Raw genomic sequence first — 12,090 nt, forward strand, 5'->3', positions numbered from 1 at the left:
ATTATAGTCATTGATTAAAATAGGTTATAGATGGGGGGAGCCTGGGTGGCTCAGTCTGTTAAGCATCTGCCTTTAGCTCAGTTCATGATCCCAGGGTCCTGGGATGAAGCCCCACATTGGTATCCCTGAAGCCTGCTTCTCTCTCAAATAAATGAAATCTTCAAAATAAACAAACAATCAAATAAATAAATAAATAGGTTAAAATTACGTAGCCTAGTAACTATATTTTGAAATCAGTGTTTTAACTGTGTGCTTGAGCTGTTTTCCTAAAATATATTCAAAAACCTATTGTTTACTACTTTTCACAAAATCTGAAGCACTTCAGATGATTGTTTTCTTTTTTAAAAAATTATTATTTTGCTATTGTTTACTTATTTTTTCTCTTCTGGAGAGCCTAGAGCTGCGTGCAAATAAGTGGCCTATTTTTTTGTTTGTTTTATATATAAAATTGAACTGTTATTTAGTACAGCATTGTCGCTAATACACAGGGGTACAAAAGCCCCTGGCTCTGGGGGTCCCAAAGAGAGCAAGTTGAGCCACTCAACACTGACAAAACCCAAAGGCAGAGAAAGGAGTGATGATGAAATCAGAAAACAAATTTATTTCAGTGAGGCCAGCAATCAAAGATCATCCCCAGAATGTTGAAAATACTTCCTATATAAATATAGGCAAAAGTGTGGGAGTAAAGGTGGTGGAAAAGTGCAAGTAGGCAGTGAAAGTCAAATCCTCATCTTGGAGTCAATCTCACAAGGGGTCTTTCTGGCTCAGGGCAGTCCTTATTGCCTGAGGGGGTTGTTTTGGTTCCCATCAGGGAATGCTATGCCCTGAAAGTTCGGCCTAACCCTACTGCCAAGCTAAAAGAAGAACCCAACTAGGAAGTCTGAAGTCAAATGGAGACATTCAAAGTTCTCTTCCAGCATGAAAGTTAAGTCTCACAAGGAAACATTTGATATAGAAGAATCTTGGAAATAATCCCAAGAATTAATGACATTATAATCCCACTTGATAAGATTTTCTTAGAACTATTCCCCTGAGATGATTTCTATCATGGACTTTTCCAGTACCAGGAGTAGACATGACTATGTGTAAAAGATAAGTACAAACCTATTTTTCTTGGCGTACATGATTGCCATACCCATGAAATACATATACGTAGGGAAATTTATTACTTTGTTATTTACTTATCAAGCTGCACTGATATTTTGCACTGCAGGAAATTATTGTAATTGTTTTTTCATGGTGAGTCTGTCTGGGCAAACTCCGGCTTAAACCGCTTGCCCTCCGTATTCTCTAAACCATTTCCACTAAGAAAATTAGATGAGTAGGAAAGGAGGAGCTACTGTTCAGTTGCTCTTCTTTTTGGGTATATTGATTATCAGATTACAATTTATTTTTCCCAGATTTAAAGAGGAAACACAATATTCTCTTTGGTGAGGCTGGGAAGTATCAACTCAAAGCAATCATTATCCGTTCTCCTTTATGGAACCTGAATTCTCATTATGAACCCCCAACCTTTGTGTTTGCTTATCCTTAGCCTAGGATACGTGATACAATAGAACCATCCTCACTTTGGCAAGAAAAAAAATATAATTATAGTGACTACTTTTTAAGCACTTAGAATATGTCGAGCACTTGTAAAAAGCTTTGCATTAATCACCTCACACTAATCATTTCTGGAAGGGTTTTTTATCCTTCTTTTATAGATACAGAAAGTGAGTCTTATTGAAAGAAGTTAGTTGCCTCTGATGGATAGTAGAGTGGAATTCAAATCCAAGTTTATCTACTTCCATAGCCATATTAAACCACAACCATTATGCTATACGTAGAGAGGCTGATTTCATGTAGTAATTACCTGACCTCAAGCTAAGATCAGGGAATAAAACTGATACTCTTTCAAGTGTAGAAAGTATAGGAAAAAAATTCAGAACCTGGGTACTCCTGAGAAATGTGGGCCCAATTAGGATGCAACAGTCAGCTTTTCTAGGCAGCCAGGGAACACAAGAAGCAATTCCGTCTCTATGCCAATCATACCTCACTATTAACTATTTCCAAATCTTTAAATGCTACTTTTCAACAGAAATGTCACTGATATACTAGACTTTCTAATTTGTGAAATTGTTTTTATGTTGTAATTCACTGGATTTCCCTTGTTTGTTGTTAAATCCATATGTGTGACATGCTTGAAATAGAAGTGCATCATAATCTTATCAAAACACCCAACTTGGCATTTTAGGACCCTGTATCACTGAAGACTAAGTAATTGGAGCCTTCAGGCAGTTTAGGCTGAATAACTTTGTTTCTGTTAAATACAAATCAACATTCCAGTTATCCATTGTTGAGCTAAATATTCTCAATTAAGATTTATTGCTCAGTCTTGGATACATTAAGTGCTTAGAGCAGTTTGCGTAACAGAGGATTTTAATTTTCTACTTAAAGCCATTTCCATGTTTAAAATGTTTACATATTATGAATTTTATCCCTTAAGCCTCATATAAAGCAACTTGGCTTGTCAATCAGCATTATCCTTCATGGTTTATTCTTAAGAATCCTGTGTACTATGTATGTTATTTTCTAGATATTTCCCCTCATTTTCAATGTAATCCCAACCAAAATTCATTTGCTTACTCAACCTCAAGTACACCTTTTTGAAACCTATTAAACTTTTAAAAAAATTATTATTTAATCATTCCAACCCATACACTACATAATGTGGATTTTGAACTCTATTCATGGATAACATTCATAAGCACTTTTTATCACATCAACAGAATCCAAAGGACCTCACTTTTTAAAAGTAAGGTTAAAACAAATTTTTGTATATATTTTCTTGCTTGATATATGCAGTTATTTAAATATACTTATTACTCAGCACAGTCACTTTTATTGTGTATGGAATTTAATCAATATATAAAAGTCACACTTCCCAAAAGAAATGTTAAGAAGAGCTTACAAATAAGGCCAGAGGAATTATGGATATTAAAATTACACATTAATATACACAAAAATAACTTAAATTTATTATATTTTTATCTGATCATTTGTTTACTCATTCTTTCAATGTGATCAAGTCTAAAAAAAAATTATTAAAAAAGGTTATGAAGTGTATAGTAGGTGTCAAAACCTGAAAATAAAATCTGGGATACATTATCAAGAAGATCATAGTCCAGTGAAGTAAAAAGACAGAAATAGTTACAAATCACTTGATGCAGTGTCATTCATGAGTACTATTCCCAGACACCATAAAGGTAATATAAGTAGACAGTGTGAAAATAAAGGAGACAACCAATTTTGTATGAGCAATAAAAATAGAGAATAGTACCCAAATTGGTGATATTTGAAATTTCAACTTGATCTGGAAGGAAAAATATACTTTTGTTTTTAAGGCAGGGACAGAAGAGAAGGGGCTTACCTTATTCTTAGTAAAAAGGAAAAATAAGCATAAAAGGCACAAACATGATATGTCTAGAAAACCCTGTGTATCTAGGGGAAAAAAAAACTAACACAAGGGAATGTTTAGGGTTATATTGACAGAAAGTATAATTTTAAAATATTCAAATGACACAGTCCAGGGCTTTTAAAAATATTTTGTTCTACTTCTTACCAGGCTATAAAATATAGTTTTGGTGAATTATAAAACTATAGGTATTAAACCTTTTAAAGTAATTTTTTAGAACAAAACACTCCTCAAGAAAAGCCTGTCACCGAGTCTGAGCTTGCCTGCAGTTTTGCATGTGTTGTTTTCACAAGCCACATAATTTTTGCCAATCATTAGAAGCTTGAAATATAGGATAAATTATCTGAGATGAAATGATTAATTCCAGGGAGGGTAAGGGAGAGGCTGAAATCTTAACTCCGTGAGATAAAGAACTAATTACCCTTAGTTCTGTAACTCAATTTGTTGTCAGTGACTTCTTAAAGTAGAGTGAAGGGAGAGGGATGATTTCAACAAAGAATTTAGATCAGGTTAAGATAATAGTAGTATAGCCACTTACAGTGGAGAAAAAAAAAAAAAAAAAAGCCAACCCCCCCCCCACCATTTTTCTTTTTTTAACCTTTCTTTGGCTAATAACCTGGAAATTAGATTTACAAATGACAAACCACCCAGAGAAAAACAGGTTTTTGTTTGTTTGCTTGTTTTAAGATTTTATTTATTTGACAGACAGAGATCACAAGGAGGCAGAGAGGCAGGCAGAGAGAGAGGGGGAAGCAGACTCCCTGCTGAGTAGAAACCCTGATGGGGGGCTTGATCCCAGGACTCTCAGATCATGACCTGAGCCAAAGGCAGAGGCTTACCCACTGAGCCACCCAGGCACCCCAGAAAACCAGTTTATTAACAAAAGTAACACACATGTATGCAGTTCACTGATCAGTAAATCAAAGCAGTGGTTAGAAATTGGGCTTTATATAGCATCTTAACAAAAACCAGAAAACTATGTGGAATAATGACAAAACAAAATAATAACAAAACAAAGGAAAAGGGTTTTAAACTTACAAGGGAAACAAATTATGGGAAGGCAAATATCTGAGAGAAACTAATGGAAGATAAGTGTTGGGTTAGTTAAGTTCATTATGTAGGTTCCTCTCAGTGCCATCCTGGGCTGGTAAGAGTCTAGACTGGTCTCGAGTGATTAAATGCCTAGGACTGTTTTTAGCAAAAAAGGAGGGCAAATAACTTTTATTTTTTTGTCTGCTATTTCTCATTTGTTTTGAAATCAAAATAATCCTTAAACCAAAGTGGAATATTTTGGAGTGGAATATTCAGATCTGTACACATGTAATTCAACTTTTTCTTGGATGATATACTTTTTTTATTTAAAAACTTTATTGAGATAATTTTAGATTCACTTGAAGTTATAAAAAATAAGACAGAGTTTTAATGTACGCTTTATCTGATTTTACTCCATTGGAATGTTATGTAAACTGCAATAAAATATTACAACCCAAATACTAACCTTCATGCAATCCATTAATATTATTCAGATTATTTGTATTGATCTGTATCTTTAATTTTAGATGTAATTTTACCACATGCGTAGGTTCCTATATCCAACACCACAGTCAAAATGCTGAATAAAATGAATGAAGTTCTTTTTTTAAAAGATTAATTAATTTATTTATTTGACAGAGATCACAAGTAGACAGAGAGGCAAAGAGAGAAGGAGAGGAGAAAGCAGGCTCCGCACCAAGCAGAGAGCCTGATGTGGGTCTTGATCCCAAGGACCCTGGGATCATGACCTGAGCTGAAGGCAGAGTCTTTAACCCACTGAGCCACCCAGGTGCCCCAAAATGAATGAAGCTCTTATGGTTAGGTGGGAAAACAAAACAAACAAACAAACAAGAATAAAAAGCAAACTGAATAATTCTGGGTGCCTGGGTGGCTCAGTGGGATAAAGCCTCTGCCTTCTGCTCCGGTCATGATCGCAGGGTCTTGGGATCAAGCCCCACATCAGGTTCTCTGCTCAGCAGGGAGCCTACTTTCCCCTTCCCTCCCACCACCTGCCTCTCTGCCTACTTGTGATCTCTTTGTTGAATAAATAAAATCTTTAAAAAAAAAAGATACTGAATAATTCCAACACCACAATGGTCCTTCCTACTGCCCTTTTATGACCGTACCTCCTCTTTCCTGCCTACAGCTCTTTCCACTTTCCTCCCCACATCAAGTCTTCCATTTCTGATATTTTCTATTTTTAAAATGTTATATAACTGGAATCATACAGGATGTTAACCTTATGGATGGCTGTTTTCCTCTCAGCTTATATCCTCAGAGAGTCATTGAAATTGAATCTATCAGTACTTTTCTTCTTTTTCTTGCTAAGCAGGAGGCCATGATATGTCAATACCCGTTTATTTACACATTCTCCTCTTGCAAGTGATGGGGTGATTCTAATTTTTGACTACCACAAATAAAGCTGCTATAAACATTCATGTGCAAGTTTTTGTGTGAACATAAGTTTTTATTTCCCTGGAATAAATTCCCAGGAGTGCAGTTGTTGGGTCCTATGGAAATAGTATGCTTAGTTTTACAAGAAAATGCCCAGCTGTTTTCCAGAGGGGATGTACCATTTTTCATTCCCACCAACAATGTATTAGTGATCGTTTTTTTATCCGAATCCTTGTCATCATTTAGTATGTCACTACTTTTATTTAGGTATTCTTACAGGTGTGTAGCGATGTCATTGTTACTTTAATTTACATTTTCTTTTGATGTTAAACATCTTTTTCACGTGCTTGTCATTTGTGTATCTTCTTCTTTGAGATGTCTATTCATTTCTTTTGCCCATTTTTTAAATTGGATTATTTTAGCTGCTGTGTTTTGAGTGTACTCTGTTGATACTAGTCTTTTGTTCATTTGTTGTATGTTTTCAGTAGCCAGTTTCTACAACCATCACAGTTCCAGAAGCAGACATAATTGTGTTGCATTGTCTGATATGGGGATTGCAAAATATTTTCTCCCAGATTGAAGCATGTCTTTTATTGGGCTTCACAGAACAAAAGGTTCTAATTTTGATGTACCTGCATAATTGAGAGATACTGTAATAACAAATGAAATGCGCAATCTGAATATACCTCACATCAAGTTATCTCAAAACTATCAGTTGTGGGAATTACCAAAGAGTTGCAAATTCTAGACTAGGATTTTAGCTTGAAAAGGAAATACAAAAACTTGTAGTACTAAAAAATAGCTAGCATTTATTGAGCGCTTTCTTTGTGCTAGACACTAGTATATTATTATAACGATTTCATAGTGGTGAATGAGGGGATAGCAAGGTGGAGGCTGACTGGTCTTTTGAAGGTGAACCCAGAAATGAAGAGACAAGCTGAATTGAAAGGTGGTACCTTGTATTTATATTTACCTCAGAGAGAAGGCAGGGATGAAGCAAAAAGACCGGTCAGGTTTCCTCAGCATATTTATTCCTGCACTCACAAAATCTAAGCATTCTTAAAAGATATTTTTTTGAGATAGCGTGATAGCGATTGGGCAACGAACCACACTCTACTTCCTCATGGAACAACCATGCTCCTTTGGAGCTAAAAATTCAATGTTTCAGAAACAGTTTTGCCTCCCAGACACCATGTCTCTTCTGGTGAACTCTGAAAAGATTTCCATTTTGGAGTATCCAGAACATTTTAATTCTTCTACAGGTTTAGTGAGGGATGCAATTTTATGATATTTTTTCACCTGCTGTATAGTTTCAATAGTCAGTTTCTAGAACTATCACAATCCTATATGCAGGAGTTGTATTCTATTGTCTGAAGAAAATGCTGTAAAGAGAATATTTAGAAGATTTCAATGTTATTTTTTTATACATGTCTGGAGGCTTTGAAGTTAATCGTCTGTGTTTTATTATCTATGGTACCCCTTCTTCGCCATCTATATCTTTAGCATTCCTCTATCTCGAAAGAGATCTCCCCATATTACACTTCCAGGCAATATTTAAAAGGCCTCATTAAGCTTACTGCACATTCAAATTTGAAGGTTCATAAAAATATGCAGTTTTTAAAAGGAGTTTCTTAATGATTTTACTCTAAAATCACTTGAAGAGAATTTTTTTTCCTTTTAATACTGATTCCTGGGACCAACTCAAACCAATTAAGTTTGAATTTCTGGGAGTGAAGCACAGAAAACAGTATTTTAAATAGTTTTCCAGATAATTGTAATGCATAGGCAGGGCTGAAAATTTTGAAATGAAATTTGGTGTCTGAAAAATATTAGGAAATTACCACCTCTAGAAAACATTAATTAAAAAAAATCATTTTTTTCTGTATATTTGCATTTTGCCTTAATTCTATATTGCATAGTATATTGATTTAATTTTGAGTCATTTAAAAAAGAAACGAGACACACAAGGTGAAATTCCCAGTATAATTTTTTTAAACAATTTTAAAAGATTTTATTTAAGAAAGAGAGCACACAGAGGGATAGAGAGAGGGAGAAGCAGACTCCCCACTGACCATAAAACCAGACAACGAGCCCTCCGTCCGAGGACACAGATCAGGACCTGAGCAGAAGGCAGATGCTTAACTTACTGGGCCACCCAGGAGTCCCTGAACCTCACAATCTTAATTGTAACAAAATTTAAAACTCAGTGGACTTAATTTTTTTAGTAATATATGAAAATATATTTAGACTTTATTTTTTCTAAAAAATAATATGTAGTTTCTTATATCAGTGTATTTCTATTATAAGAACAATTACATAATTTTGGCAAATTATATTGTCCCAATTAAAAAATACACTGGGCTATTTAAATCAAAATATTAAAATAATACAGCAAGGGATATCTTTGGTTAAAATAAAAAGGGTCAGAATGAAAGCACATGAATTCACTCTACATTTTTATAAAAATAGAAAAGATAGGTTAAAAAGGTAGACTTTTCTTTTCATAAATGTTTTTAAATTTAAATGATGACTTTTCTTCCTTTGATATACCTGTTATATTATTGAATCTAGTTTTCCTCTTTTGATTACCAAATCTAGATGATATTAAAAATAAATGTGTCTTATAGAAAACAGTCTATATTAATAGTGATATATTCTGCAGAAAGATCCAACAGTCCTTTTAAAGATGTTTTCATCTCAGTCACCCTCACCCATTTGAGAACATTTTAGTACAAACATAATCATATTTCTTTGCATGGGTTTAGGACACTTTTATAAACATGCTTATATTTGATGTTTTCTCATGGCTATTGATTTAGCATTCTAAAATCATTGAGTAGTTTCAAGTGCATCAAAACACTCTCAGTTTACTGCTTAGTGATTCATCTTTTGAAATAGTGCAACAGAGACTTGATTCAGAAATTATTGCAGTAAATGGACACCAATAAATTCTTCAGTGTTATTAAGGCCTAAGTGTATGAGAATAATAAAAAAATCTTATGCTGTGAAAACATTTATATTAAATACTTTAAAAATCTGTACTTCTAAACATGCATGTATCTATGAATTTAAAACATATTATCACCAGTTTCTTGAGTTCATAATAGGATTTTTAAAATATTTCAATTCAGAGCACTTGGGTGGCTGTGTCAGTTAAGCATCTGCCTTTGGCCCTGGTCATGATCTCAGGGTTTTGGGGATGGAGCCCCACATTGAGCAGAGAGCTCAGTGGGAAGTCTGTTTATCCCTCTTTCCCATCCCCCGTTCATGTTCTCTTTCTCTCAAATAAATAAATAAAATCTGAAAGAAATATTTCAATTTTGTTTTATAAACCCAGGAATAAACATGTTCAAGAACATTCAGAGATTAAGCTAATACATTTAACAAAAGAGAAGATATACAAGCTAGGTGACTGATCACACGAATATGTAGGTTAATATAGAAACTTAATTATTTTTTCCTGTGAATCTTAAAATGATTAATCCTACACTATTCCATCATAATATTAATGCAAAAACCTAAGCCATGCCAAGTAGACCTATTGAATCATTGCCCTTCTTCTCTGTTGTCATAGCATGTGGGTTTAGGTAGTGCATTAAAAAATTCTGTTGTGGAGATAATTCAGCTTTAGTAGACAGAACTCCTTGAAGACAACTTACAATTTTAATAATGAAATTAATTAAATAACTCATTCATTCATTCAGTGTTTATAAATTTTCTTCTCTAAGCATTGTGCTTGATATTGAAGATCAAAGCTCACTACCATACTACTTCTTTTCTTTAGGCACTCAGAGTCCATGAACAAAAATGCTGAGTAGTAAACTCTGGGGAACTCTGACCCCAGCACAGTAACTTCCTTGCTCTGTAAAATGACTGCTTTATATAGGCTATGTTAGAGTCCAGAAATCACAGGGTGTTAGGTGGATAAGAAAGTTCTGACACTGTGGGTTATGTGCCCACTCTGGCGTTGGGCACATTTGCTATCAGTGCACCTTTTCCTTAAAAAAAGGGGGAGGGGTTTGAGAAAACTTAGACAAATTTAATCCCTTAAGCAAGGCCAGACAAGAATATTGATTTTAAAAATCAAGGTGAAGAAAAATAATAGATTAGTCTATTGAGCCAGGAGTGAAATTAGTGGTGTAAATGCAACTCCTTTACAATTTCTGCAGATGGGTCACAAATATGACTCTTTAGGTTCTTTGCAGCCAAAGCAAAGAGAGAAATATGATCAGTTCCAATTTTATATTTTCCACTATAGCTTTTTCTGGCACTGAGCCCTGAAAGAAATTTCTCCCATGGGTCCTTGTATAAAGAGGTCACTATGTGATATATTATTTCAGACACTATATCCTGGGAAGTGTAACAGTGGTTTCCCTACGGCTACTTCATAGCTTCCTTCATTTAAATCAAGGGCACAATGCCAGAGCTCAATTCAGCAACAGATTAAGTGAGGGGAAAAAATTCAGCAATCTAAAAAGCAGATAGCTCTCTGGTGGTTTGGCTTGATTGAGAGATAAAATTTGGAATATCTAGAGGGATAATTGCTTAGAAGGAATTCTTTGTAAATGTATTAATTCACTTTTCAATGAAAATTTGACTACAAAATGTTTGGTGTATATTTTGTTACAGAAGTCTCTAGTAAGATATTCTTCATTGCTGTTTAAAGATAGAATTATGTGATTTAGATAGCCAACTAAGTAGAAGGGAAAATAGACCACATCTGAACAATAAGTTGTTTAAACCAGCATTTTTACTAGAAAAAAAAAAATGCATGGAGGTGACTCAGGAAATATCTACAAAGTAACTGAACTTTCTCTGATAAAAAATTGAATGATGGATGACCTTCCACCTGAAAATACTACACCAAAGAATATGAATGTGATAGTTTTTGATTATTTTCTTAAGTATTTAAAGCCTATCTCCCACAGTAGTCATAAAAAGAAAATCTGAAAACTTTATCCCTGAAATGTCTAATTTTATATTTATTAGGTTTATTCTGTACCTTTCAGACTTCTATTAGTAAAACATACTAATAAATCAATAAATAGCTGATATATTACATAGACTTATAGTATTATTTCTACTTGATTAAAACTGATCTGATAAATCAACTCCCTGGATTGGGACTATCTTTATCTGGAACTATTTGGACTGTATTTAACTCTTTATCAATGTACTGGAGGTCATGTGATTCTCTTCAAGTATCTCCTTCCTTCCTTCATTTTTTTTTTTTAATTTGTCTTAGTTTTTTGTTTGTTTCTTTTTTTAAATAGGGAAGGGATTTTTTCTGTCTCTGTGTGTGTGTGTGTGTGTGTGTGTGTGTGTGTGTGTGTTTTCCTTCCTTCATTCTCTGAGGAAGACTCCAGAACCAATTTATTGTACCATATGCCTGAATATATGTTCACATGTGTGCTTTTCCACAAGTAACTGTGAGTTATAGAAGTTCAACATGGAACCATAGTTATTGTTACACGAACCCTGAGCCTACTGAGCATGCCAGTAATTAAGTAGATGTGTTCCAAGAATCCTCAGCAATCAAAATATACATATTCTGAGACCTTGAAAAATGCGAATACCACTATAACATATGAAATTATCCATAAAATGCAATAAAGCTAATCCACAGTGATATGCTGTGATGTGGCGATAATGATCCTAAGCCTTTGGCTTGGTTCCCTTACTACATGGTTGGTTTATCGCCCCACGACAGATTCTAAATAAGCCCAGCTCAATTCCATGCTTCGGTGACATTACAGTTTTTTGAAATTCTACTTTTATATTTAATTGAAAATCAGTGAAATCACCAAGTGAATCTATAGCTGAACTGCCTGAAGTGAGTGTTACTGAAAGTAGGGCGGAATTAAAAATTTCATCAATGATATTAGTTTCCCAAAAGAGTATTATGTATTAAAATTTTCTGAGGCAAAGCAGTGTAATGAGAAGGGCAGGCAGTTAATTTGGAAATCAAAACTTTGTTAAACTTTGTTAAACTAAGGTCCACTTGCTAGCTATGGACTCACAGATTTCTTAACAATTCTAGGTATTATCTTTCTTACTGATGAAATGAGACACTCATTGCTCTCAGTGTCATAGATTGTTGTGATAATCAACAGAGATAACGCTTAAGTGCCTATAAAAGTATATTGTTCCACAGATATTTGTAACAGTATTTTTCCCTATTAACCAGATCTTGTTTTTAAAGGCAAGAA

The 12,090-nt window shown here is 34.2% G+C and overlaps 1 protein-coding gene across 4 annotated transcripts in view; it reads left to right on the forward strand.

Moving 5' to 3' along the window:
* Positions 1–12,090, forward strand: part of LRP1B (LDL receptor related protein 1B) — a 1,969,831-nt gene that overhangs the window by 1,392,567 nt on the left and 565,174 nt on the right. The gene's annotated exons all lie outside the window — the stretch shown is intronic.

Source organism: Mustela erminea, chromosome 8 (assembly GCF_009829155.1).
Source record: "Mustela erminea isolate mMusErm1 chromosome 8, mMusErm1.Pri, whole genome shotgun sequence".
NCBI lineage: Eukaryota > Metazoa > Chordata > Mammalia > Carnivora > Mustelidae > Mustela > Mustela erminea.